This window comes from Phacochoerus africanus, chromosome 7 (genome assembly GCF_016906955.1).
Source record: "Phacochoerus africanus isolate WHEZ1 chromosome 7, ROS_Pafr_v1, whole genome shotgun sequence".
Lineage (NCBI taxonomy): Eukaryota > Metazoa > Chordata > Mammalia > Artiodactyla > Suidae > Phacochoerus > Phacochoerus africanus.
Genome location: NC_062550.1, coordinates 52137604 through 52164021, shown reverse-complemented (window position 1 = coordinate 52164021; position 26418 = coordinate 52137604). Strand labels below are relative to the sequence as shown.

The following is a 26418-nucleotide window of genomic DNA, read 5'->3' as shown; positions in this document are numbered from 1 at the left end:
TTTCTAAGATATGAAACTGTAATTGTATAAACAAACATAACCTTCTCCCCCTTAACTTTTCCTCCTCTGAATTTCTCTTCCTAGACATTAATCACAGACAATCATCCAAAACCACAGGTTCTCTTCCCTGGCTGTCTCTCCTGTCTAGATGACGATGATGCTGGATAAGGCAACCAAAGGGAAAAGCAAAGACAGGACTTACTGACCTTGAATTAGGCTATCAGCTATTTCTGAACCCAGTCCCACTCCTAACTTACATGATAACTCACCTGGTTCTTTAGGTTCCCTATATGTTTAATGGGTTGAACAGGATCTGACATTATCCAATGGCTTGCGCTAGGAATCAAGTGCTTTATAAAGTTAATCATTAAGCAACTTCATAAGATACTGTTGCAAATACGGAACAATGAGAAAATTGGCTTAAATAATTTGGGTGTTCTGGAGCAGTCTCTTACTCGAGGGGATTAAACAGGCCACCCCAAACCATGTTTAAGCAGGACTAGGTTTACTGAGTTTGACAAACAGCAGGGATCAATGAAGGCCTTCTTGGTGAGGTGAGGTGAACCTGGAAGGTCCCCTGATCAAAGTCAGCTCCCCACCCTGCACAGAAAGTGCGGGCTTTGCCGTCAGATTGCCTGGTTCCCATCCACAGGGAAACAACTGATTCTTCTTATCTGTTTCCTTATCTGCAAAATGGGAATAACAGTACTCACCTCATGCAGTTATGGTGATAATAAAACGAGATAGTCTGCCAAAACGCTCAGCACCTAGCACAGAACAATAATCATTAGCTACTGTGGCCACCTTTTTTGTGCTAAGCTTGGCTCCCAGGTGGAGTGGGCCAGGAGCCTAGAACAGGTTACTTAAGTTACCTTGTAATGACCCTGAGCCAGGGAGTGAGGGAGCAGGTGAGGCTAGAGTCAAACTCTTCAAAGTTTTCCAAGAGACAGAATGTACTAATTCACGATATCCTCCTGCTTCACGGCGGTCCATCCTCAAGCGGTTTCTAAGAAGCAGTGGCAAAGCCTCAGGAGAAGGGTCCCTGGCAGAGAACAAGTTTCCTGTGACCACGCCCCTCAAGATTGAGATCCTTGACCAGGTGGGGATAACTCGTCCTGTTCTACACTAGGCTGGGATTCCTCCCCTTTGCCACCTGCTTTCCCGAGGTGGACATGAGCTCCTGCTCCACTAAGGGCAGTAGTCAACACCCCGCCCTCTCCCCCTCCCCGGGAATTTAAGACATCCAGCTAGGCGCGGGGCTATCTTTAAAAGGAATTAGTCGTGGTTTCTGAAGAGCCCTCCGGGGAGGGCAACGTGCAGCGGCTGAGGGCTAGGGCTATAGGCGCCCGGGCCTGGGGTCCCCGGGTGCAGCCAGGGGTGGGCCCTCGGCGTGAAAGCCCGCGACGCCTGGCTCGGGCAGCACCCTGGGCCCGGACCCCGGAACCTCTCCAAGGAAAAAGAGCCAGGCCTGCAGAAGCAACCGTTGCAATTTGGGTCTCCTCTCTTCTGACGTAATGCCAGTTTCCTGCTTTCGCATTGCAGTGTGCAGCTCGCTGGCCGGGAAGTCTGAAGATCAGTCGACTCAACGCCAAGATAATCAGGGCCACTATCTCGTAATTTATTTTCTACGAATACACCCCGCCCCCAAATTCCGCGACTTTTGGCTTTTGGCGGTATTGTTCTCCCCTCCCCCCAGGAAGGGTGCCTCTACACACAGCTCAGCACCAGGAAACGGCGGCGGTTTGTGGCTCAAATGAGGGGCCCGGGCGGGGTCGGTTCAACCTGCTGCCCCCATCCCCCACCTTGAGCTTTGAGATTTCAAATCCCCGGCTTTGTTTGAAGCGAAACTACTGTGGAAACTGCACCATTTCCTCCTCCTCTCCAGAAATCGAGCTGGGAAGTGGGTAAAAACTACTATAGAACGTGCTCTGACACTCCTCCACGCCCAACACCCCCACAGGGACGGTACCAGCAGCGACCGCCCAGCCACCTCACTCGCGCCCGGCCAACTACAGCCCTGCAGCCGCCGCCGCCGCCGCCCAGCCGAGCCCGGGGAGACTCCCAAGGGCTCTTTAAATACGATCTATAAATACTACGGGCTCTCGGCGCGCGCGTCACGGCAGAGCCGGCCTCTAATTGGCTGTCGTAACCCCACTTATTTGCATAGCCGGATTGCACAACCGGGCGGCGACCTCGGCTGAGCGCGCCCCTCCCCCTCAGCGGGCGCGCGGGGCGCGCGGACCCGCGGGTGGGGACATCAGGGTGGCGGCTGCGCGGCCCGGCGACGAGCGCGAAGCAGCCGCGGCGTCCAGAGTAGCTTGAACTCGGGAACCTTTCGAGTCTTGAGTCATGCGGCGGTCTTCTGGGACGCCGGCGGCCTCCCATAAGGATCCCTTGACAGGCAGTGGGCCGGCGCATTTAGACAGGGGTGTTTTTGCTTTCTACAAAAAGAAAAAGAAAGTTTTAAGGGTTTCACCAGAGCAAACGCTCTGGGTGGCTCGCACAGGCACCACGTGAGACCTGGACACGCAGCTAGAGCCCTGTCCAATGACTTGCGACTTGGGGTGTTCAAAAAAGGCTTTTGCATGTTCACTCGTAAGACCTCGTTAGCTTGAAAACGAAACAAGGGAGTGTTCAGAAAATGCAAAATGTATGATTCCTCCTGGTTTAAAGTTAAGCTTTTAAAAAAGCACCAATTAGCCAATATAAAGCGGCGATGCGGAAACATGCCACATTGTGGTTCTAAGGGAAAAGAATCTCTGGTAGTGATTGAAAATCTTCAGCAACTTGCCCCTGACTAGAGCTGGTTCGCTCTGGGGAGCGGGTGGTGGCTGAGAGGATCAGAGGGGTGGGGGAAAGACCACGCTTTGGAATTCGGGAACAACCCGAAGGTTCGGGTTATTGGCTCACAGGTTTCTCTCCAGAGGATGCCATTGATCACTGGAGATAAATATGCAGACATTGTTTTATATTAGTATTCAGATGTTACCAAACATTTATCTCTTCATAGAGACATAGTATCTACTGCTCGTTGTAAACATTTTTTAGGTAAAATCTGTGACATAGTGAATTCCATACTTTCGAATGCGATAAATATGATTATTTTCATTTTGTTTTAAGATGTCCTGCTCTTATTGGGCACACAGCTCATGCTAAGTTTTCAAGCCGTCCCGTAACAGTATCGGAGGATGACCCTAGAAGTATATGTTTGTGTCTTTCCTCAGGAAATACTACTGGAATGAATCAAATACAATCATTTTGAAGTGAATAAGCATTGCTAAAAATCTAAGGTCTCATTAAATTATGGTTCGTAACTATTCTGGCCTGATGTCCTTCTCCCCTAAATAAAACTCAAAACTCATTCGGACTCCTTTGCTTTTTGACAATACTTTCAACAACGGTATTTGGACGCTAGCGAATATGCACCTCTAACAGCTTTTAAATGAGAACTTTGGATTTTAACAGGAGAGCGCCCTCTGCTGCCAAATAGTTTATGGGCAACGCTTCTGAAAAGTAAAACCCTTGGTTGGTATGCCCATCTCAAAGCTGGCAAGATGAACCTTAGGATTTTTTTCACTAACATTTTTTTTGCAAGTCACTTTGTAATTCTAGGCATCTTAATCATTACTGCTAAGCAAGGAAGATCATTTAGTTGTGAATACTACGTTATGTATCACTCTCATTTCCATTGTAATACCAGTTTATGCTTTAGAATACTAAAACAGAAGATAGGCTTTTTTACAGTCATTATTTTCTGCACTAACAGCTACTAAAGTAAGAAAAACATGCTTTAATCATCGAAATACTTTTCCCAATAATTTTTTAGTGTTGAGTCCTATGAATCTCTACAATGGACTGGTTTGAATACAGACTACTTGCCTTTTTTTCCCCCCCAGGGCCCCACCTGTGGCATATGGAGGTTCCCAGGCTAGGGCTAGCAACTTGGGATCTGAGCCTTGTCTTCGACCTACACCACAGCTCATGGCAACGCTGAATCCTTAACCCACTGATCGAGGCCAGGGATCGAACTGTGTCCTCATGGATGCTAGTCAGATTTGTTTCTGCTGAGCCATAATAGGAACTCCAAATACAGACTACTTGCAATCAAGCTTTTTGCTTCTCAGCTTATTTCTCTCTTTTCTTTTTGAGCCCATGACACAACAGCGACAACACCAGATCCTTAACCCATTGCACCACCAGGGAACTCTTCCCTCTGTCTTAATTAGTGTTTCTGATGTCCCAGGTCAAATATAAATGCACTTATAAATGCTACTTATTGGTTATCATCTCTTTAATATAAAGACTGTCATTTTATTGTAGTATCCATATGCTTACTGTAGTTACACAGTATTTTCCTTTCCCTTTTTTTTTTTCCTTTTTAGGCCTGCAACTGCTGCATATGGAAGCTCCCAGGTTAGGGGTTGAATTGGAGCTGCATCTGAGGCCTGTAGCACAGCTACAGCCACAGCAACACGAGATCTGAGTCACATCTGTGGCAACGCCAGATCAGACCCTATATCAGGTTCTTAACCTGCAGAGCCACAACAGGAACTCCAGCCTTAAGTGTTTTTTTTTTTTCTTTTTTTCCCTTGCTTTTTAGGGCTGCACCCATGGCATATGGAGGTTCCCAGGCTAGGGGTCAAATCGGAGCTACAGCTGCCAGCCTATGCCACAACAGTGTGGTATCTGAGCTGCATCTGTGACCTACACCACAGCTCATGGCAATGCCAGATCCTTAATCCACTGACTGAGGCCAGGGATTGAACCCGAAACCTCATGGTTCCTAGTCAGATTCCTTTCTGCTGAGCCACGACAGGAACTCCAAGTTTGTTTGTTTTTTTTAATGTGATATTTCTTTCGCTAATTCGTTTCTCTGTTGTCCTTATTAATATGCTCCAGTGAAAACAAATTTTAAAAAGTCCCAAGTAAGTATGTAAATTGAAAACTGTACATCTTGACTGCTACTTCCACTGGTTCTCATTTCCTGCTCATCTTGAGGGTAGGAAGTTATGTTCAGAGGGTAGCAGCTAGTACAGCTTTGAGTCACTAGGAGGTAAGAAGATAACTGGTAAACCACAAACAAAGAGATAAGGCAGGTGTATGTTTTCTGCTGTAAATGCTAATATGGGTATTTTAGCTGCATTCCTCACAATAAGCACTTTACCATTCTTTATAGAAACATATAGATAATTATCATGGCTTATTCTGTGGTTTTCAATTCTCTCTCAGTTGCAGAGACAGAAATAGAAATAGAGGCTATTATTATGCTGAGAAATGTATGCAGAGAAAGTACTCTCCAGGGCGAGAGAAAGACTCTGTGCCTTGTGTAAGTCTGGGGTGAGCAGTCCAAGTGCTCCAGCTGCTCTGTGAATTGGGCTCCCTTTTCCCAGTTCATGGTGCAGGAACTGTACCTTCTTCACAGGGATGCTCATATAATCACCATACCTCAAGCCATTTCTAAAGGTGGAACACGAATGCTGAAAGTCACTGCCATGGGAATATGCCTGGCAATTGGTTGTCATTTTTCCCCCCTCCATTTATTTAGTCATAATTACAAATTGTCCTATCTTATTCTACTGTGCACACATAGTTGATAAAAATGTCAAGGTGTGAGCAGACTGAATACATGACAAAAGTCTTAGAATTGACTCAGCTTCCTTGCAGTAGGTCAATGCATCCCTGAGATCCTAGGGTGATTAATAAATTCATTAATTTGCTGTAGACTGCAGTGCTGGCTTCTTTGATCCATTCTTTCTTAGGGATGATCTCTAAACTGTGTTACCAGAGCCTTTGCCTGACAGGGAGATTTTATGAGCCATCACACATGAATATGGGAATGTGTACACTTGCCATTGGCAAAACTACGAAGTATTTATTAAACTTGGGTTTTTGGAGTTCCCGTCGTGGCGCAGTGGTTAAAGAATCCGACTAGGAACCATGAGGTTGCGGGTTCGGTCCCTGCCCTTGCTCAGTGGGTTAACGATCCGGCGTTGCCGTGAGCTGTGGTGTAGGTTGCAGATGCGGCTCAGATCCCGAGTTGCTGTGGCTCTGGCGTAGGCCGGTGGCTACAGCTCCAATTCGACCCCTAGCCTGGGAACCTCCATATGCCGTGGGAGCGGCCCAAGAAATGGCAACAACAACAACAACAACAAAAGACAAAAAAAAAACAAAAAAAAACTTTGTTTTTTTTCTGTATTGACATATGCTGTGTTTCATATGCGCTGCCTATTGAGGAGCTCATAAATTTTGCTTATGACACAAAACTACTTTTGTTTTTGTAAAAATGAATTTATAGCAAAATCCAATTGACTTTTATCTTTTATAATCACTCCTTCACAATTATGCTTCCTCATTTAAACATGCCTCCCTTTACATAATTTTGATTTATACATCAGATGGCTGAAAGAATATTATTAGCAGGAAGTTCCCATTATGGCTTGGCAGGTTAAGAACTCGACTAGTATCCATGAGGATGTGGGTTCAATTCCTGGCCTCGCTCATTGGGTTAAGGATCTGCAGCATAGGTCGAAGATGTGGCTTGCATCTGGCGTTGCTATGGCTGTGGCATAGCCCAGAAGCTCTGATTCGACCACTAGCTTGGAAACTTCATATGCCATGGGTATGGCTGTGAAAAGGAAAAAAAAAAATCATTTGAGGATAAAAGGACCAAGAGGAGTGAATTCCTTCTCGTTTCTGTTATGTATGTGTGTCTAAGTGTAGATTCCTGTTTATCTTAACTTGGGATTTGTTGGGTTTTTGAGGATTCTGGAAAATTGTCAGCCATTATCTCTTTGAATTATTATCTCTTTCTCATTTTGCTCTATCTCCCTCCGGTATTCCTTTTCTTTTTCTTTCTTTTTTTTTTTTTTTTTTTTTTTTAATGGCTGCACCCACAGCATATGGAAATTCTCAAGCCAGGCATAGAATCTGAGCCACAGTTGTGTGGCCCTAAGAAGACCTATATATATATATTATATATATATAATTTGTAGAAGTACCATTTAGTGAGAATTTAGTATATATCAAGGGCCACACCAAGGTCTCTGGTAATCTTTCTTTTACAAGGGTAGTGCTATTGCTATTTACATTTCCAAAGGAGGTAACTGAGCCTTGGGGAGGTTATGTAACTTGCTCAAAGTCGATATCAGAGCTGGGATTCAAATCCAAATCCATTTGATTTTAGGTCAAACCCTCAGAGACTATTGCAAATATATAAAATTGAAAATGAAAGTCATAGGCCTAATATTAACCAGTGTCTATGGTATCCTAGAGCAATAGTTCCCAAATTATATATCAGAACATGGTAGTTTTCATATGATAGATAGGAATGGCATGAAAAAAAAAAGTTCCATGCTCAAATAAGTTTGGGAAATAATGGGTTAAACTGATATTTTTAAACTGTAGAACACTACAACATTAGTGGGAACCATTCATGCTTATTATAGTGGTTGTGGATTTGTAAAGTTATTACAACATTTTTCCAGGAGATGGCCCAAATGTGTCTTTCTCTTTTGCACAATGCTGCCATTTGGACTCTCATTGGTGTTAGAGGTGGGAATAAAATGAAACACCTAACACCTCGATACTGTTCTCTTTTACGTGTTGTTAACATGATCTGGAGTTTTTTGAGTTGATGGATTATTTGTACCAGTTAGATTAGAAAAACCCAGCTAATTATTTTTAGGGTTTTAAAGGCCTTACACTATTATTTATTATACCTAAAAGATGTGTTTGGAAAGCTCAAAGATTTTCTTGCTACTAAGAGACTTCCCAAACATGGTATAAGGACATTAGACTAATGGAACATAAAATTTTTTTAAAAATAGGCTAAGAACAAGTAGTGGGTTCAAGTAAAAATAGCGTGCATACACTAATACATATGCGTAGTATACATTCATTTAAACTTCTTGAGAAGAGAGGCTTGCTTGCTTGCTTGCTTTCCTTTTTGCTTTTTAGGGCTGTACCTGTTGCATATGGAAATTCCCAGGCTAGGGGTCGAATTGGAGCTGCAGCCACCGGCCTACAGCACAGCCACAGCAACACCAGATCCAAGCCACATCTACGACCTACGCCATAGCTTGTGGCTACACCGGATCTTTTACCCACTGAGCAAGGCCAGGGGTCAAACCTGAGTCCTCATTGATGCTAGTCGGATTCGTTACTGCTGAGCCACGATGAAAACTCCTGTTTTTGTTTCTTTATCCTTGCCAAATGCCTGGCCTACAGTAGGCATTTAGGCATTTATTTAATATTTATTTATTGTTTATTTTTCATTTTTTGGCCTTCCTATGGCATATGGAGCTCCTGGGACAGGTATCAGATCCCAGCTGCAGTCATTACCTGAGCTGCAGCTGCAGGAACGCTGGATCTTTAACTCACTGTGTGGGTCGGGGATCCAACCCATATTCCAGCACTCCGAAGACACACTGCCAATCTTTTTGTGCCACAGCTAGAGCTGCTATTTAATATTTACTGAGTGCTTTTTTGTACTTGGGCGTGGTTTTGGACCCTAGAGATAAGAATGAAAAAGTTCTCATGGAGCTTACATTTTACTGGGGAGAAATACATGAAAAGAGGGAAATGAAACAAGCGGATAATGGACATTGAAAAACTTGTAGGGTTAATAGATCAGAATTCTCAGGGATGCCATAGCATTTTTGAAATCGAGTGTGAGAGTAAATGCGCTGGGAAAAGAGAAAAGGTTCATGGTCTCTTTTTAGGAGGTGATATGATGATTGGCAGCAATATGGTGACTTTATAGAGTCGAGAGGATTGAATGGAAGAAGGTAAAAGGATTATTGGAGAGATAAAAGTGAAGACCCTGAGATGCCATGATGTTGAATGGGACAATGCATGGGTGACACAGTCACTGGAGATGGGGACAGAGGCAGAGTGAAGAGGAAGACAGTATGCTCTGTGCTGATCTTCAGTGAAGCAAATTAAGAGATCCTGGGTGACCATGTGAGGAGGGGCAGGAGCTGGTTAAGTTGGATGGAATAACTTCATAAAGGACAGAGTTCCTGAGGAAGAGGAGAAATGGTTTGGAGATGGCAGTTTGTATAAATTCAGGTCAAAGGTAAACGGAAATGAAAGAAGAGTGGGGAGGTGTATACCCACGAGCAGTGAGATGTTAATTAGGCCAAGATTGTATGGAAACATCGGTTTGTTGAATGACTAAGAATTGAATCTTTGGAGTTCCCATTGTGGCAAAGTAGGAATGAATCTAACTGGTCTCCTTGAGGATGTGGGTTCGATCTCTGGCCTTGCCAAGTGGGTCATGGATCTGGCGTTGCTGTGGCTGTGGCTGTGGCTGGCAGCTGTAGCTCCTCTTCGACCCCTAGCCTGGGAAATTCCATATACTGCAGGTGCAGCCCTAAAAAGCAGAAAAAAAAAATTGAATCTTTATATAGACAGAATTATTTTGAATAATGTTAACTTAATTAGCCTTTCAAGTTGATTTAATTTTAAAATAATGCATTCCAGTTCCCTTTGTTCATAGTTTGATTTGTGTTTCAATATACTCACGAGGATAAAAGTTGGAAGTAGAAGAGGGATTTCTGAGCTTAAAAGTATGTGCTGAGAGGGCAACTGTCAATTTTTTACACTTCAATATTTTTGAATTTATTACAAGAAAGTACTCCTTTTATAATAAAGGGGAAAACAAAGTATGCTTCTTTGTTCTAAATATCTGAAAATAAGGCCATCAAAAATCCCTAGCCACTTTCCTTTTATTCGAGGTAGGATAGTTTCAGAAAAGGAACACAATCAATATATATATATTTTTTTTTATTAAAAAATGCAAGTTCCTAGGCTAGGGGTCAAATTGGAGCTGTAGCTGCTGGCCTATGCCACAGCCACAGCAACGCAAGATCCAAGCCTCCTCTGCAACCTACACCACAGCTCACAGCAACGTGGGGTCCTTAACCCATTGAGCAAGGCCAGGGATTGAACTCGAATCCTCATGGATATGAGTTGGGTTCGATACTGCTGAGCCACAATGAGAACTCCCTCTCTATATATTTGTCTTTTTAGGGCCACACCCTCGAGGCATATGAAGTTTCCTAAGCTAGGGGTCTGAATCGGACCTGTTGCCACTGGCCTATGCCACAGCCACAGCAACCCTGGATCTGAGTCGCATCTTCAACCTACACCACAGTTCATGCTCATGGAAACACTGGATCCTTAACCCACTGAGAGAGGCCAGGGGTCGAAACTGCATCCTCATGGGTGCTAGTCAGATTCGTTTCTGCTGAGCCACAACAGGAACTCTCTTCAATATATTTTTTGTCTTTTTTTTTTTTAATTTTTTTAAGGGCCAGCCCCGAAGCATATGGAAGTTCCCAGGGTAGAGGCTGAATTGGAGCTACAGCTTCAGGCCTATGCCACAGCCACACCAACACGGGATCCAAGCCAAGTCTGCAACTACACCACAGCTCATGGCCATGCCAGATCTTTAACACACTGAGTGAGGCCAGGGATCGAACCTTTGTCCTCATGTATACCAGTTGGGTTTGACACTGCTGAGCCACAATGGGAACTCCCTCAATATATTTTTTAAAGATTGTCCTGCAGTCTCCATCTCCCTACTCAAACAGGATTGGATTCGCTCCAAACACTTGAACAGCTGCCCCTTTCTCTTTGTGGAACAAGGAGCTCTAAAGGCTTCACATGTAACATCCAGACTTTTGTGGATATTTATGCCTATAAAGGAAGAGTAGGACTTCACTTGTGGTGCAGTGGGTTAAGGACCTGGTGTCACCGCAGCAGTTAGGGTCACTGCTGTGGTGGGTCTTTGATCCCTGGCCTGGGAACTTACCCATGCTACAAGCATGGCCAAAAAACAAAACAAAGGAAGTGTAAAGAAGAGTTCTGAGGAGAAAAAAGAGTTCTCTCTGTTTCCCATTTTCTAAGTAATTGACTTATTTGTGTAGTGTTCCAAGGAGCTCTACCCAATTTTTTTTGTTTTGTTTTGTGGTTTTTTTTCTCATCTTTCCTGAGATACAGGTTTCCCCTGCTATCCAAAAGTAGAGACTTCCTACAAAACCTTTCCATAAGTCAAAATGGTATAAAGTGAGGATGCCATCCCCTTAGGACATATCTTCTGAGTAGATGCACAAGATAAATCCAGAGAAAGCACAGATGCTCACTGACATAGCTCAAAGCTGTGGCAACTTGATGCTGAGATGCTGAGTGTAGTCCTAGGCAAGGAGCCCAATGGGACCCCTCTCATGTTCCGAGTGTGCTGGGCCTCACTGAAAAACACTGAATGCTACTTTTGCTTTTTTCCCCTTTTCATAAACGTGGAAATCCTCTTTGGATTTCTCTCAGTTGGCAAAATAGGGACTAATGTAGGCCATTTGTAAAAGCAAAGTGGCTTAAAGCAAACAATCAGAAAACTGGGATTCCAGTATAATTAACAAATAACATTGCATAAGCTTAAGGTGTGCAATCTGATGATTTGCTATATGGATAGTTGTGAAGTGATTACCACATTAAGGTTAGTTAACGCCTCTGTCACATCACATAGTTATCATTTGGGGTGTGTATATATGGTGAGAACATTTAAGGTCTACTTTTTTTTTTTGTCTTTTGTTGTTTTAGACTGAACCCGTGGCACATGGAGGTTCCCAGGCTACGGGTCTAATCCGAGCTGTTGCTGCCAGCCTATGCCAGAGCCACAGCAATGCCAGATCCAGGCTGTGTCTGTGACCTACACCACAGCTCACGGCAATGCTGGATCCTTAACCCACTGAGCAGGGATCGAACCTACAACCTCATGGTTCCTAGTCGGATTCATTTCTGCTGTGCCATGATGGGAACTCCTCTACCAACATTTTTACCAACTTTTAAGCATGCAGTGCAGTATTGTTAACTGTGTTCATTAGGCTTTACATTAAACCCTCAGAACTTACTGATCTTATAAATTGATGTCTGTACCCTTTAACCAACATCTCCCCAGTCCCCCTATAAACACAGACTACCATATGATCCAGCAATCCCACTTGTAGGTACAAATCTGGGTGAAGTGAAGTCACTTACTTGAAGGGATATCTGTATCTCCATGTTCATAGCAGCATTATGCACAAGAGCCAAGATGTGGAAAGAATCTAAGTGAACAATGATGGATGAATGGATAAAGAAAACATGGTAAACACACACACACACACACACACATACAGAGGAATATTATTCAGCCATACAAAGTAGGGAATCTTGCTGATTGCGACAACATGGCTGGACCTTGAATGTTCTATGCCAAGTGAAATGTCAGGCAGAGAAAGACAAATACTGCATGATTTACTGAACCTTTGGGCAAATAATTCAACAATACTTTAGGCTGAATAATGCCTCCTCTTGGGTCATACTTTATCAACTATAGATAAAAACAGGCCTATTTAATAAACAAAAAAAATGAGCATTTATCATGTGTAAGGCATTATGCTAAGAGCTAATCTTAGAGTATCTTGTTTAATCCTTGTAACATATCTTTGATGAAGGTTCTTATTTAATTTACAAATGAAGAAACTGAGACCCAGAGAGAACATGCCTCAGATCATGTGATTATTAAGTCCTGGGACTAAGCTAGGAACACAAGTCTGGCATACCCCTGAGCTTGTACTGTGAACCATTACGCTACGACAATCCTCTGTTTAAACAGATATTTTCATTTTTCGTTTCACTAAGTATTTTCATTTTTGCTGTGTTTGGAGCAGAGATTGTCACTCAAAGCAGGTATTTTTCCTAAGGAGCTTTAAAGAGATGACTTTAGAATAGTAGAAACTTCAAATTTCCATAAAAGATTATCTCAAAATCATTATATAATGATAATAATAAATGATGCTATTTATAGTGCAGTGCATGCAGTTCATAATGTAGTTTTATGTGAATTGAATCCACAAGTGTTAAGGGTACTTGTGACTCTTTGGGGAAAAAAAAAGAAAAAAAGAAAAGAAAAAAAAAGCCTATTTGAGTTCCCGTCGTGGCTCAGCAGAAATGAATCTGACCAGTATCCATGAGGATGCAGCTTTGATCCCTGGCCTCACTCAGTGGGTCAAGGATCTGTTGTTGCCGTGAGCTATGGTGTAGGTCGCAGACAAGGCTTGTGTCTGGAGTTGCTGTGGCTTTGGTGTAGGCCAGCAGCTATAGCTCCGATTCAACCCCTAGCCTGGGCACCTCCATATGCCATGGGTTTGGCCCTAAAAAGACAAAAAAAAAAAAAGTCTATTAAAACCCCGAACTGATTTTGGGTAACATATCTGTAATCAGTTAGAATCCTGAATGGAAACAGTGCACTCAGCTTTACTGAGGTAAAATTGACTACTAAGACATGTATATTTCAGGTATACAATGTGATGTTTTGATATACATAAACATTGTGAAATGACTGCCACAATCAAACCAATTAACATCTATCACTTCACATGGTCATGACTGTTTATGAGTGTGTGTGGTGAGAATTAAGATCAATTCTCTTAGCAAATTTCAAGCATATGATACAGTATTATTAAGTATAGTCACCATACAGGGTTCCTGTTGTGGCTCAGTGATAACGAACCTGACTAGTATCCATAAGGACGAGGGTTCGATCCCCGGCCTTGCTCAGTGCGCTAAGTTTCCGGCGTTGCCGTGAGCTGTGATGTAGGATCCAGATTCGGCTGGGATCTGGTGGGGCTGTGGCTGTGGCGCTGGCTGGCAGCTGCAGCTCTGATTCGGCTCCTAGCCTGGGAACTTCCATATGCTGCATGTACGGCCCTAAAAAGCAAAAAAAAAAAAAAAAAAATGTACAGCCACTGTGCTGTACATTAGGTCTCCAGAACTTATTTATCCTGCATAACATTGGAATTTTTAAAACAGTGTTTAGTAAAAGGATTATTTACAGAAGCGTGGGTGGATTAAGGACCCAAAAGGGGATGATAAGATAAGATACCCAGGGATTGGAGTTCCCTTCATGGCTCAGCAGTTAACAAACCCGACTAGTATCCATGAGGACTCTCGTTAGATCCCTGGCCTTGCTCAGTGGGTTAAGGATTCCGCATTGCCATGAGCTGTGGTGTAGGTTGCAGACACAGCTTGGATCCCATGTTGCTGTGGCTGTGGTGTAGGCTAGCATTGTAGCTCCAGTTCAACCCCTAGCCTGGGAACCTCCATGTGCCCTAAAATGACAAAAAATTAAAACAGCAGGAAGCCATTACCATCATAGATCTAGAGGGTGGTGGAGTGGTAATCTGGGAAGTGGCCTCCAGCAAACAGCTATAGTTGTTGCAGGAGTAGCCACAGCCAGAAGGGGGTGAGCAAAGGCATAAGCAGGAGGAATCAACACTCCAACCAGAAGCCAAAGGGCAAGGGATTGGGGGCAAGGGATTGGGGTTGGAATGAGGAGTTTCCTACCATAGAGGTCACCCTTCTAGGGCACAGAGCAGGATGGAGAATGGATCTGGTGACAAATTGAGAAAAACAGCCAATTATCTATTAAGGACAGACCTAAGAGTGGTAATTTAGAGCCAAAGAGGTCTACATTATTTAGTAGGAACATGGCTACATTCAATAAAAGGCAATACCTTAGGAAATAATGGAGATGTATAAGACACTATTTTAGATTTGAACTACAGTGAAAGGCACTTTGGTATATAACTCACCAATTAGTAGCTTAATTGGGGTGTTAGTCGGCTCCAGCTGCCCTTATGAAATACCATAGCCTGGGTGGCCTTAAACAACTGTGAGTTCTATTTTCTCACAGTTCTGGAGGCCAGAAGGCCAAGACCAAGGTGCCAGTAGGGTTGGGTTCTGGTCTGGTGAGAGCTTTCTTCCTGGCTTGGGTATGGCTGTCATCTTGCTGTGACCTCTTTTTTTGTGCATGCTTGGGGGTGGGGGTGGTAGAGATTGGGAATTGAGGAGAGAGAGAAAGAGAGAGAATCACACTCCCTTCTCTTCTTCTAAGGACACTAATCCCATCAGATTAGGACCCCACCCTCATGACTTCATTTAACTCTAATTAGATTTCAAGGCTTCATTTCCAAATGCCATTACATTGGTGGTTAGAGTGCCAACTTAGAGATCTTGGGAGAAAATTCAGTCGATTAACAATTCAGACCTTGTTCCTTACTTTTCTTAAAAAAAAAAAGCTAAGAATTTGTTCTCTGATACTTTTTTTTCTTGAGCCCTTCCTCCTACCTCCTGAACAATCCCAGTTGTTCAGGGAAAGGAGGAATAGTCAAGAAAAAATAGTGCAGCCTTGGGGCAGGGTCCTGGGTTCCTCTTCAAGGAATATACATAATAATATATTTGAGTTCTTCTGCAGAACTAAAACCCTCATCAAATGCAAACCAGAGAGGAGGACCACCAGAAGAATCTGGGGCTACGGGGGGCTCAAGTACCTGAAAACCTGATTTCCTTCCTCCTCTCCAACAACAATCAAGTAAACTTTTTATTTGGAAATGATTTTAAGTTGCAAATATAAGGTAGGGAGTTCCTGTATACCTTTCATCCAGCTTCCCCAATGTCAAAACTTATTTAACCATTGTATAAGTATCAAAATGAGGAAACTACCATTATTACAATACTATTAACTAAGCTTATTCAAATTTCATAGATTTTTGGAGTTCCCAGATTGGCGCAGTAGAAATGAATCCAACTAGGAACCAACTAGGTTGCGGGTTCAAACCCTGGCCTCATTCAGTGGGTTAAGGATCTGGCATTGCCCTGAGCAGTGGTGTAGGTCACAGACACGGCTCAGATCCCACATTGCTGTGTCTGTGGTGTAGGCTGGCAGCTGTAACTCCAATTTGACACCTAGACTGCGAACCTCCATATGCCACAAGTGCAGCCCCAAAAAAGAAGTAAAAAACAAACAAACAAAAAACCCAGACCAAATTTCAGTTTTCCCCCTAGAGTTCCTTTTTTATTCCGTGATCCTACACTAAATTTAATTGTCTCTAGTCTTTTCCAGTCAGTGACATTTTCTCATTCTTTCCTTGTCTTTAATGGCCTTGACATTGCTGATGAGTAATGGCCAATTAATTTGGAGAATGCCTCTCATTTGTGTTTTTAAGATTAAATTGAGATTCTGCATTTTGGCAAGAATACCCTAGAAATGATCTTATTTCTTCCTCTACTTATGATTTTTAGGAGCCATGTAATGTTGATATGTCTTTTTACTGGGTTTTTCCAGTATAATATTACTATTTTTCCCTTTACAGATAAATGTCCTGGGGGAGATTGTTCTGTTTCTTGACTGTTTTTTGATGTCTTTAAACAGAAGTAGGGAAGGAAAGGAAACTTCCTGTCCTCAATATTTTATGTACTTTCACTCTGTGAGATATATAGAGTGTTGAGAGAGAAATGTGAGGTTATTATTCCTATTTTAAAGAAGAGGAAAGAACTTTTTTTTTTCTCATTGTTAAAAAAACAAAGTTTTATTGGACTGCTCTTTGTAAGAGGTTGTGAAACTTTTTTCCTTTTATTACATCGTTTTTTAGATGAAATGATTTGGCCAAAGTTAAAAAGGGAAGGATTTGTTTCTTCATTTTGAGTAACTGTAGGATTTTCAGAAGAACTTACAAATATAATCACACAATTTATGGCAATAGACTCTAAAATTCACATGATTTGATTCCAGAACATAAATCGATGGTGTTGCTGAAACTTGGCCTCTGTCCGCTGTTGTGAATAGAAACACGGAGACAGAGTTTTGGGTGAAGGAGAAAAAAATAGCTTAATTGTTTTGCCAGGCAAAAGGGGCCACCGCAGGTTAAGGCCTTCTAGACTGTGCCCCCTTTGGGAGAGATTTAGGAGGCGGTTTTGTAGCTTGGGGAGTGGAAAGAGGGCCATAGATAAGGATCAGGGCAGAGGCAAGCTTGGATTGTCTTTCAAAGCTGGCATTTAGTTGTCACCAGGACTGATTTTTGTGGTCCTCCTTCTTCCTGGAATGAAGAATGCTTCATCAAATACTTCTTCCATTACTTGGGGGGTGAGGTTCTGCAAAAAGCTCAAAGATATTGTTATGTATATTCCTTAAATAGGAACCAGGACCCTGCCTGATGACTGCGATATTGTCTCTCTCTCTTTTTTTTTTGTCTTTTTGCCTTTTCTAGGGACGCTCCTGCAGCATATGGAGGTTCCCAAGCTAGGTGTCTAATCCGAGCTGAGGCTGCTGGCCTACGCCAGAGCCACAGCAATGCCAGATCCGAGCTGCGTCTGCGACCCACCACAGCTCACGGCAAAGCCAGATCCTTAACCCACTGAGTGAGGCCAGGGATCGAACCTGAAACCTCAGGGTTCCTAGTCAGATTCATTAACCACTGAGCCATGACAGGAACTCCGAAATATTGTCTCTTGACTGCTCCTCCCTGGTCTCTGCATCCTCTCCCTTCTCTGATCAGCAACTGCCCTTTGGAACTCTGGGAAGGTCATGGAGGCTAAAGCTTATTCCCCAAAAATAAGAAATGGAGGACACAGAAAGGCTTGTGTGCCCAGGAGGCTCACAGGGCCCTGCTCCATCACAACTGTTTCACTCATTTTCAGGTGCCTGCAATATGCTAGAATTTATACAAGTCTTTAAAAGCAAATCACAGCTCAATCTGAAGTGCTAACTTAAACAAGGGCACATCTCCAAAATGCATTTGAGGAACCAAGTGGTTAATGAAACCTTCAATCATTATTATGTAAGTCCTTTTTAATAATCAGTCTCTGGTTTAGGCAAAAATGATAGAGGAACACTCTTTGAAAATGTTGCCATCATTTGGGGGCTAATACAATGACCATTTGCCACAGATAAATAATTATAAAATGAATAACAAGAACGATGATAGCAATTTTTGACCTCATTAGGATAGGAATTTGTCAATTAAATCATTGTGAATACTTTCTGAATAGATGTTAAATTTTAATGAAGGTGGAAAATGGCACCCAAATTTAAATTATATTTTTATTGATTTAGATAATTGTGTAATAATGCCCAGAATAACTTAAGTCTCAAAAGGCTGAACAGGGAGTTCCTGTTGTGGCTCAGTGGTAACAAACCCGACTAGTATCCCCGAGGATGTGGGTTTGATCCCTGGCCCCACTCAGTAGGTTAAAGATCTGGCACTGCTGTGAGCTGTGGTGTTAGGTCACAGGTGTGGCCTGGATCTGGCGTTGCTGTGGCTCTGGCATAGGCTGGCAGCTGCAACTCCAATTTGACCCCTAGCCTGGGAACTTCCATATACCATGGATGCAGGCCTAAAAAAAAAAAAAAAAGAAGGCTAAACAGACATAAGCATTAGATATGTGAATATATAATAATTATTTCCAATGAAGAAATAGTTTAATTTTAAGTTAACCTAGGTCTTTGAGTTGAGATGTTACATAATAAAAGCAAGAATAAAAATTTCAAAAAGATTTAATAAGTGGTATTCTTTTAAAAAGATTCTGATCTCCCACTGTATATATATATATAGTCTTTTTAGGGCTTCACCTGAGCAAGGCTAGGGATATAGCCTGTGTCCTCATGGATACTAGTCGTGTTCATTACCGCTGAGCCACAACAGGAGCTCCTGTCCCAGTTCCCCAGAAGAAAACATTTTTTTAGCATTTCTAGAGTGTACTCCCACATATATAAATAACCTGCTTATATTGTTATTTCTTGATTTTTATTTGTTTTTCTGTTTTGTTTGGCCACAACTTGCAGCATGTAGGAGTTCTTGGGCTAGGGACTGAACCAAAGCCACAGTAGGATCCTCCTTAACCTACTGAGCCATGAGGGAATGCCTCTTGATTTTATTTTTATTTTTATTATTATTTTTTAAGGGCCTCAACTGCAGCATTTGGAAGTTCTCAAGGCTAGGGGGTGAACTGGAGCTATAGCTGCTGGCCTATGCCATGACCATGGCAACACGGGTTCCAAGTCTCATCTGCAACCTACGCCACAGCCTGGGGCAATGCCAGATCCTTAACCCACTGATGGAGGCCAGGGATGGAATCCACATCCTCATGGACACTAGTCGTGTCCTTATCCCACTGAGCTACGATGGGATCTCTGCCACCTCCTGATTTTAAATAAGTTTAATATTACCAGTTGACTTCTTACTATGGAAGGTGAGGATTTAGCTCACTTAGAGCCACATACCTTCCTCCCATGTCCCCTTCCCTGTCATGCTGATATGGTTTTACCATAATTTTTGGTTAGCTGTGTAAAGATTACTTGCGATTGAGCCGTGTAAGGGGTTAGGATTCCATTTCCTTCTTTGAGCATATTTTTGTTTTTCCTGCTATTCATGATATCTTTTTGGGTGTTGGCTTAGTTTTCTATTACTAATTAACCCTAAAGCTCTCAGCTGTAAGTGTCACACATACAAGGTAATACAACTGCTTCCTTCCCTCCCCTCTTTTCCTTTCCTATTTTCTCCCCCCTCACCCTCTCCTCGATGATTAATGATGCTGGGCACTTTTTCACATACCTGTCGTCCATTTGTGTGACTTCTTTGAGAAATGTCTATCCATTTGCCCATTGTAAGATATGATTATTTGTTTTCTTGCTATTGAGTTGAGATCCTTATATATTTTGGATATTACCCCTTATCAGATATATGGTTTGTAAAGATTTTCTCCCATTCCATAGGTTATTTCTTTACTCTGCTTTCTTTGCTGTGCAGAAGCTTTTCAGTTTGATGCAATCCCAGCTGTCTATTTTTGCTTTTGTTGCCTGTGCTTGTGAATAATTATATTATTTTTGCTTTCTTTTTTTTATGTATTTATTTATTTATTTTTTTGTCTTTTGTCTGTTGTTGTTGTTGTTGTTGCTATTTCTTGGGCCGCTCCCGAGGCATATGGAGATTCCCTGGCTAGGGGTTGAATCGGAGCTGTAGCCACCGGCCTACGCCAGAGCCACAGCAACGCGGGATCCGAGCCGCGTCTGCAACCTACACCACAGCTCACGGCAACGCCGGATTGTTAACCCACTGAGCAAGGGCAGGGACCGAACCCGCAACCTCATGGTTCCTAGTCGGATTCGTTAACCACTGCGCCACGACGGGAACTCCTGCTTTCTTTTTTAAAGTGTAGTAAAAGAACCACATAACCTTAAATTTGCCACCTTCACCATTTTTCAGTGTATAGTTCAATAGCGTTAAGTATATTCACATTGTGTTGAACAACAGAACTCTAGAACTTTTTCATCTCGCAAAACTGAAACTCTGGACCCATTGCACACAAATTCCCATTTCCTTTTCCTGCTAGCCCCTGGCACCACCATTCTACTTTTTGTTTCTATGAATTTGTCTTCTTTAGACACTTCATGTGAATGGAATCACACTGATTTTGTCCTTTGTGACTAACTCATTTCATTCTGCGTAATGTCCTCAAGGTTCATCCATGTTGTACCATGTGACAGAATTTCCTTCTTTTTAGAGGCTATGTAATATCAATCATATGTATGTACCCCATTTTCTTTATCCATTAATCTGTTAATGGGCATTCTTGTCTATTGTGATTAATGCGGCAATGAATATTGTTATGAAAATATCTCTTCCTCATCTCATTTCGAATTCTTTTGGATGGATACCCAGAAATGGGATTGCTGGATCATATGGTAATTCTATTTTTAATTTTTTGATGAACCTCCATATAACTGTTTTCCATAATGGCTGCAACATTTTACATGCCCACCAGTACTGCACAAGGGTTCCAATTTTTCTGCATTTGTCAATAAAAATGTCATTTTCTGTTCTTTTTTTTTTTTTTTAATGGCTGCACCTAAGTCATATGAAAGTTCCCAGGTTAGGGGTCGATCCAGAGCTGCAGCTGCCAGCCACAGCCACAGCAATGCTGGATCCTTAACCCACTGAGCAAGGTTGGGGATCAAACCTGCATCCTCATGGAGTCTATGTTGGGTCCTTAACCTGCTGAGCCACAATGGAAAAACCCTGTTTTCTGTTCTTTGAATAGTGGGCATCTTAATGATTGTGAGATGGTACGTCATTGTGGTTGTAATTTGCATTTCTCTTTGCATTAGTGATGTTTTCATATGCTTGTTGGCCATTTGTATATCTTAATTGGAGAATTGTCTACTCAAGTCCTTTGACCTTTTTTTTTTTTTTTTCCTGGCTGTGCTGAGGCATGCAGAAGTTCCCAGGCCAGGGATCGAACTCGAGCCACAGCAGTGACAACGCTGGATCCTTAATGGATAGGCTACCAGGGAACTCCCCTTTGTCTATGTTTTAATATGGTTATTTGCTGTTGTCGAATTTTCTTATGTATTTTGGATATTAATTCCTCATCAGATATATAATTTGTAAATATTTTCTTCCATTCCACAGATTTTCTTTTTACTCTGCTGATTGTTTTCTTTGATATGCAGACATTTTAAAGTTTATTGTAGTCTCAGTTCATCTCTTTTTGCTTTTGTTGTGTATACTTGTGCTGAAGCTTTTCCTCTACATTATCTTCTAAGAGGTTAATAGTTTTAGATCTTGCATGGAAGTTTTTAATTCGTTTTGAGTTAATTTTTGTATATGGTATAAGGCAAGGGTCCATGTTCATTCTTCCTCTTTTTTTTTTTTTTTAACTTTTTAGGGCTGCATCTGCACCATGTGGAAGTTCCTAGGCTAGGGGTCAAATCAGAGCTACAGCTGCCAGCCTACGCCACTGCCAAGGCAATATAGGTTCTAAGCCGCATCTGTGACCTACACCACAGCTCACAGCAATGCTGGATTCATTTCTGCTGCACCACAATAGGAACTCCCCATATTCATTTTCTTTTGTATGTGGATATTCATTTTTCACAGAACCATTTGTTAAAGAGACTGTCCTTTACCCATTGTGTAGTCTTGGCACCCTTGTCAAAAATCCAAAATTCATTTGGTCATACACACCAAGAAATTATTTTACAAAGTAAAAAAAATACAACTTGTATTTCTAGGAAAGATGGTGTAGATGTATATTTTTCTAGTCCTCCCACTATGTACAATTAAAACTCCTGGATATTATATATAAAACACATAAGCAGAATCTGAAAGGAGGTAATAAAAAGGCAGACTTACTAGAACTTGGAAGCCAAGGACCAGTGTGGTGGTAAGTGTTTTGGGTTTTCTTTTTGCTTCGTATATCCTGGACTTGGAGCTGAAAACCTGGCAACCCAGAAATACCAGTGAGCATTGATAAAAACCCCAAAGCAAAAACCCCAAATTGATATACAGATTTAACATAACTCATATAACAATTTCTATATAAGAATTCTTGTAGATTTGTATAAGATTCTTCAAAAATTTGCATGGAAAGGCAAAGAACTAAGAATAGTTAAAACAATTTTGAAAAAGAAGAAAGTGGGAGGAATCAGTCCACCTAATTTCAAGATTTATGATATACCTGTAGTAACCAAGACTCTCTGGAGGGATAAATATATAGACCAGTGGGACAGAATAGGGGACCTAGGAGTTCCCACTGTGGCTCAATGGGATCAGTGGTATCTTGGGAGAACTGGGACACAGGTTAGATCCCTGGCCCAGCACAGTGGATTAAGGTTGTTACAGCTGTGGCACAGATTGCAACTTCGATTTGGATCTGATGCCTGGCCTGGGAACTCCATATGCTACAGGGTGGGGAAAAAAAGAAAAAAAGGGAGTAGGGGACCTAGAAATTGCCTCAATCATACAAATATTCTCAATTTATTTTTGGCAAAGGTGCAAAAGCAATTCAATTAAGGGAAAATAACTTTCTCAACAAGTGGTGATAGGGCAATTGGATAGCCATAGACCAAAAGAAAAAAAAAAAAAAAGTCTTGATCTAAGTCTTACACCTTATACCAAAATTAACTCATGAAAGTCCACAAAGTTATGGAGTTTCTGTTGTGGCTCAACAGTAGGGAACCCAAATAGTTTCCATGAGGATGTGGGTTTGATCCTTGGCCCCTCTCAGTGGGTTAAGCCTCCAGTATTGCCATGAGCTGTGTATAGGTGCAGATGTGGTTCGGATCTGGCATTTCTGTGTCTGTAGTAGAGGCCGGCAACTGTACCTCTGATCCAACTCCTAGTCTGGGAACTTTCATATGCTGCAGATGCAGCCTTAAAAAGAAGAAAAAAAAAAAAGCCACAAAGTTAAATGCCAAATGTAAAGCAACATAGAACTTCGCCAAATTACAATTTTTACTCTGTGAAAGACCTTGTTAAGAGAATAAAAATACAAGTTGCAGAATGTGAGAAGATATTTGTAAAATATTTTCCAAACAGGAATAATATCTAAAATATATAGAGAAACCTAAAAATTAAACAGTAAAAAGCTAAACACCCCCCAAATATATGAAGAGGCAGCTCACTGACTAGAATACACAGATAATCAACATGCACATGAAGAAATATTCAACATGATTTGCCATTATGGGAAAGCCAATTAAAGCCTAAATGGCATATCATTATATGCCTACCAGAATGACTAAAATAAAAAAACCCATAAAACGCCAACTACTGGAGGATATTCTGGGAAATTGGATCACTCGTACATTGTTTTTGTAACGTAAAGTGGTATTATCACCCTGGAAAACAGTAAGGCAGTTTCTTAAAAAATTAAACATGCAATAACCATATGACCCAGACATTATACTTCTGGGCATTTATCCCAGAGGGGGAAAAAAACTTCGTTTCACACAAAAATCTGTAGACAAATGTTTATAGTAGCTTTATTTGTAACAAAATCTGGAGGGAACTTAGATGTCTTTCCACAAGTGAATAAACAAACTGTGGTACAGCCACACCATGGAATACTACTCAGAAGTAAAAAAGTGCTGATATATACAACCTAGATAAATACCCAGAGAATTATGTCGGTGAAAAAAAAGCTTAGTCCCCAAAAGTTCCTTACTCTGGGATTCTATTTATGTAACATTATTGAAATGAGAAAAATATAGATATGGAGAGAAGATTAGCAGTTGCCAAAGGTTATGGGGGTGGGAGAGGAGTGGGTGTGGCTATAAAAGGGCAAACTGAAGGATGCTGTGGTGATGGAAATAACCTGTATCTTGACCATATCAATATCAATAGTCTGGTTGTGATATTGTACTATGGTTTTGAAAGATGAAACCTGGGTAAACAGGGTATGTGATCTCTGTATGATTTATTGCAACTGCATGTGAATCTACAATTATCTCCAAAAGCATAACGTTAAAAAGTGAAAGTACTTCCCTTCCCTTTCCTCAGTTTAGCTACCATTAAATATTCTGGTGAGCTTTGTTCCAAATGGTATGTCAAGACCAAATGCAGATATCAGATAAGGATTCCATGGTCTTTTAGATCATACCGATTGGTATGGAATGCTTACATTTTCCATTTAATAATACATCCCAGACAGCTTTCCAGCTCAGTACATCTCTCTCTCTCTCGTAATAACTGTAGGATTATCCACTGCAGGGATGTAGAATTCCATTCCCCTCTTTCTACACATTTATGTTTATTATAGGTTGAATGATGCCATCCCTCCTCTTCTCCCCCGACCCCCTCAAAGATATGTTGAAGTCCCAAAGCTTAGTAACTCAGAATGTGACCTTATTTGTAAACAGGGTCTTTACAGAGGCAAACAAATTAAAATGAGGTCATTATGTCACTACACCAACATGACTGCTGTCCTTATAAGAAGAGGAAATTTGGACACCAAGATAGACATGAACAGAAGGAAGATGATATGAAGACATATATTCTCCATGTGAAAACAGCATGGCAGTGCAGCAGCTGTAAGCCAAGGAATGCCAAAAAATACCAGCAAATCACCAGAGGCTAGGAAGAGTCAAGGAAGGATCGATTCTCTTACAGTTTTCAGGGGAAGCTTGATCAGGCTGACATCTTGATTTCAGACTTCTGTGCAAAATACATTTTCATTTTTATTTTATTTTTTATTTTTAGTCTTTTCTAGGGCCACACCCACGGCATATGGAGCTGTCCAGACTAGGGGTCTAATCAGAGCTGTAGCCACCAGCCTATGCCAGAGCTGCAGCAATGCCAGATCCGAGCCGCGTTTGCAACCTACACCACAGCTAACAGCAATGCCGGATCCTTAACCCACTGAGAGAGGCCAGGGATCGAACCCACAACCTCATGGTTCCTAGTCAGATTCATTTCCGCTGTGCCATGATGGGAACTCCATGAAATGGTCTTTAAAAATGTATTATTTCGGGAGTTCCCATTGTGGCGCAACAGAAACTAGGAACCATGAGGTTGTGGGTACGATCCCTGGCCTCACTCAGTGGGTTAAGGATCTGGCATTGCCGTGAGCTGTGGTGTAGGTCACAGATGTGGCTCAGATCCTGCATTGCTGTGTCTGTGGCATAGGCCAGCAGCTGCTGTGTCTGTGGATTGAACCCTTAGCTTGGGAAACTCCATATGCCCCAGGTGGGGCCCTAAAAAAAAAATAAATAAATAAAGGCCATTTGCTTTGTGGTACTTTGATACAGCAACCCTAGGAAATGAATACAATGCTGTTTCTTTATTTTGCTATTACAAACTGCTACAATAAACATTCTTACTCACATAGATTTACACCTTGTTATCATTTCTGTAGGGTGAATACAATCATGAATCATTGTATATGCGTATGATGCAATGTTAACATGTGTATTAGTCTTCTTGGGCTGACATAACAAAATACCATAGGAGTTCCCATCATGGCTCACTGGTTAACGAACCCGACTAGCATCCACAAGGACGTGGGTTTGATCCCTGGCCTCACTCAGTGGGTTAAAGATCTGGCATTTCCCTGAACTGTGAGGTAGGTCACAGACATGTCTTGGATCCAGCGTTGCTGTGGCTCTGGTGTAGGCCGAGGCTACAGTTTCAATTGGACCCCTAGCCTGGGAACTTCCATATGCCTTGGGTGCAGCCCTAAAAAGACAAAAACTAAATAAAACAACAAAAAAAAAAACAAACAAAAAACCCACAAAACCCAAAATACCATAGATTGGGAGGCTTAATAGAATTTTGATTCTCACAGCTCTGGAGGCTGGAGAGCTCAAGATCAAGGTGCTGGCTAATTCAGTTCTGATGAGAGCCTATCACTCGCAGACAGCTGCCTACTTGCTGTGCCCTCACATGGGGAAGAGAGAGCGGTAACAAACTCTGGTGTATCTTCTTGTAAGGACACGAATCCTATCAGATTAGGTCCCCTTCAGTATGACCTTATTTAATTCTAATGTCCCAAATGTTCCATCTCCAAATATCATCACATTAAGGGTTAGGGCTTCAGCATAAGAATTTCCTTCCTTCCTTCCTTCCTTCTTTCCTTTTGTTCTTTTGTTCTTCCTCTCTCTCTTTGTTTCTTTCGGCCTGATCCTCAGCATGTGGAAGTTACTGGGCCAGGGATCAAACTCTTGTCACAGAGTGACCTGAGCCACAGCAATGACAACAACGGATCCATAAACCGCTGCACCATGAGAAATCTCTCAACATAGGAATTTGCAGGAAAACA

The 26418-nt window shown here is 41.9% G+C and overlaps 1 protein-coding gene across 1 annotated transcript in view; it reads right to left on the bottom strand.

The window, feature by feature from the left end:
- Window positions 1-488: 488 nt before the first annotated feature.
- LMNTD1 (lamin tail domain containing 1) overlaps window positions 489-26418 on the bottom strand; it is a 542046-nt gene continuing 516116 nt past the window's right edge. Inside the window, exons 12-14 of the transcript XR_007135862.1 lie at window positions 22014-22100; window positions 873-2441; window positions 489-767 (exon numbers count right to left, since the gene is read on the bottom strand). The gene's annotated coding sequence lies outside the window, so the exon portion shown is untranslated. The remainder of the gene's footprint in view (window positions 768-872; window positions 2442-22013; window positions 22101-26418) is intronic.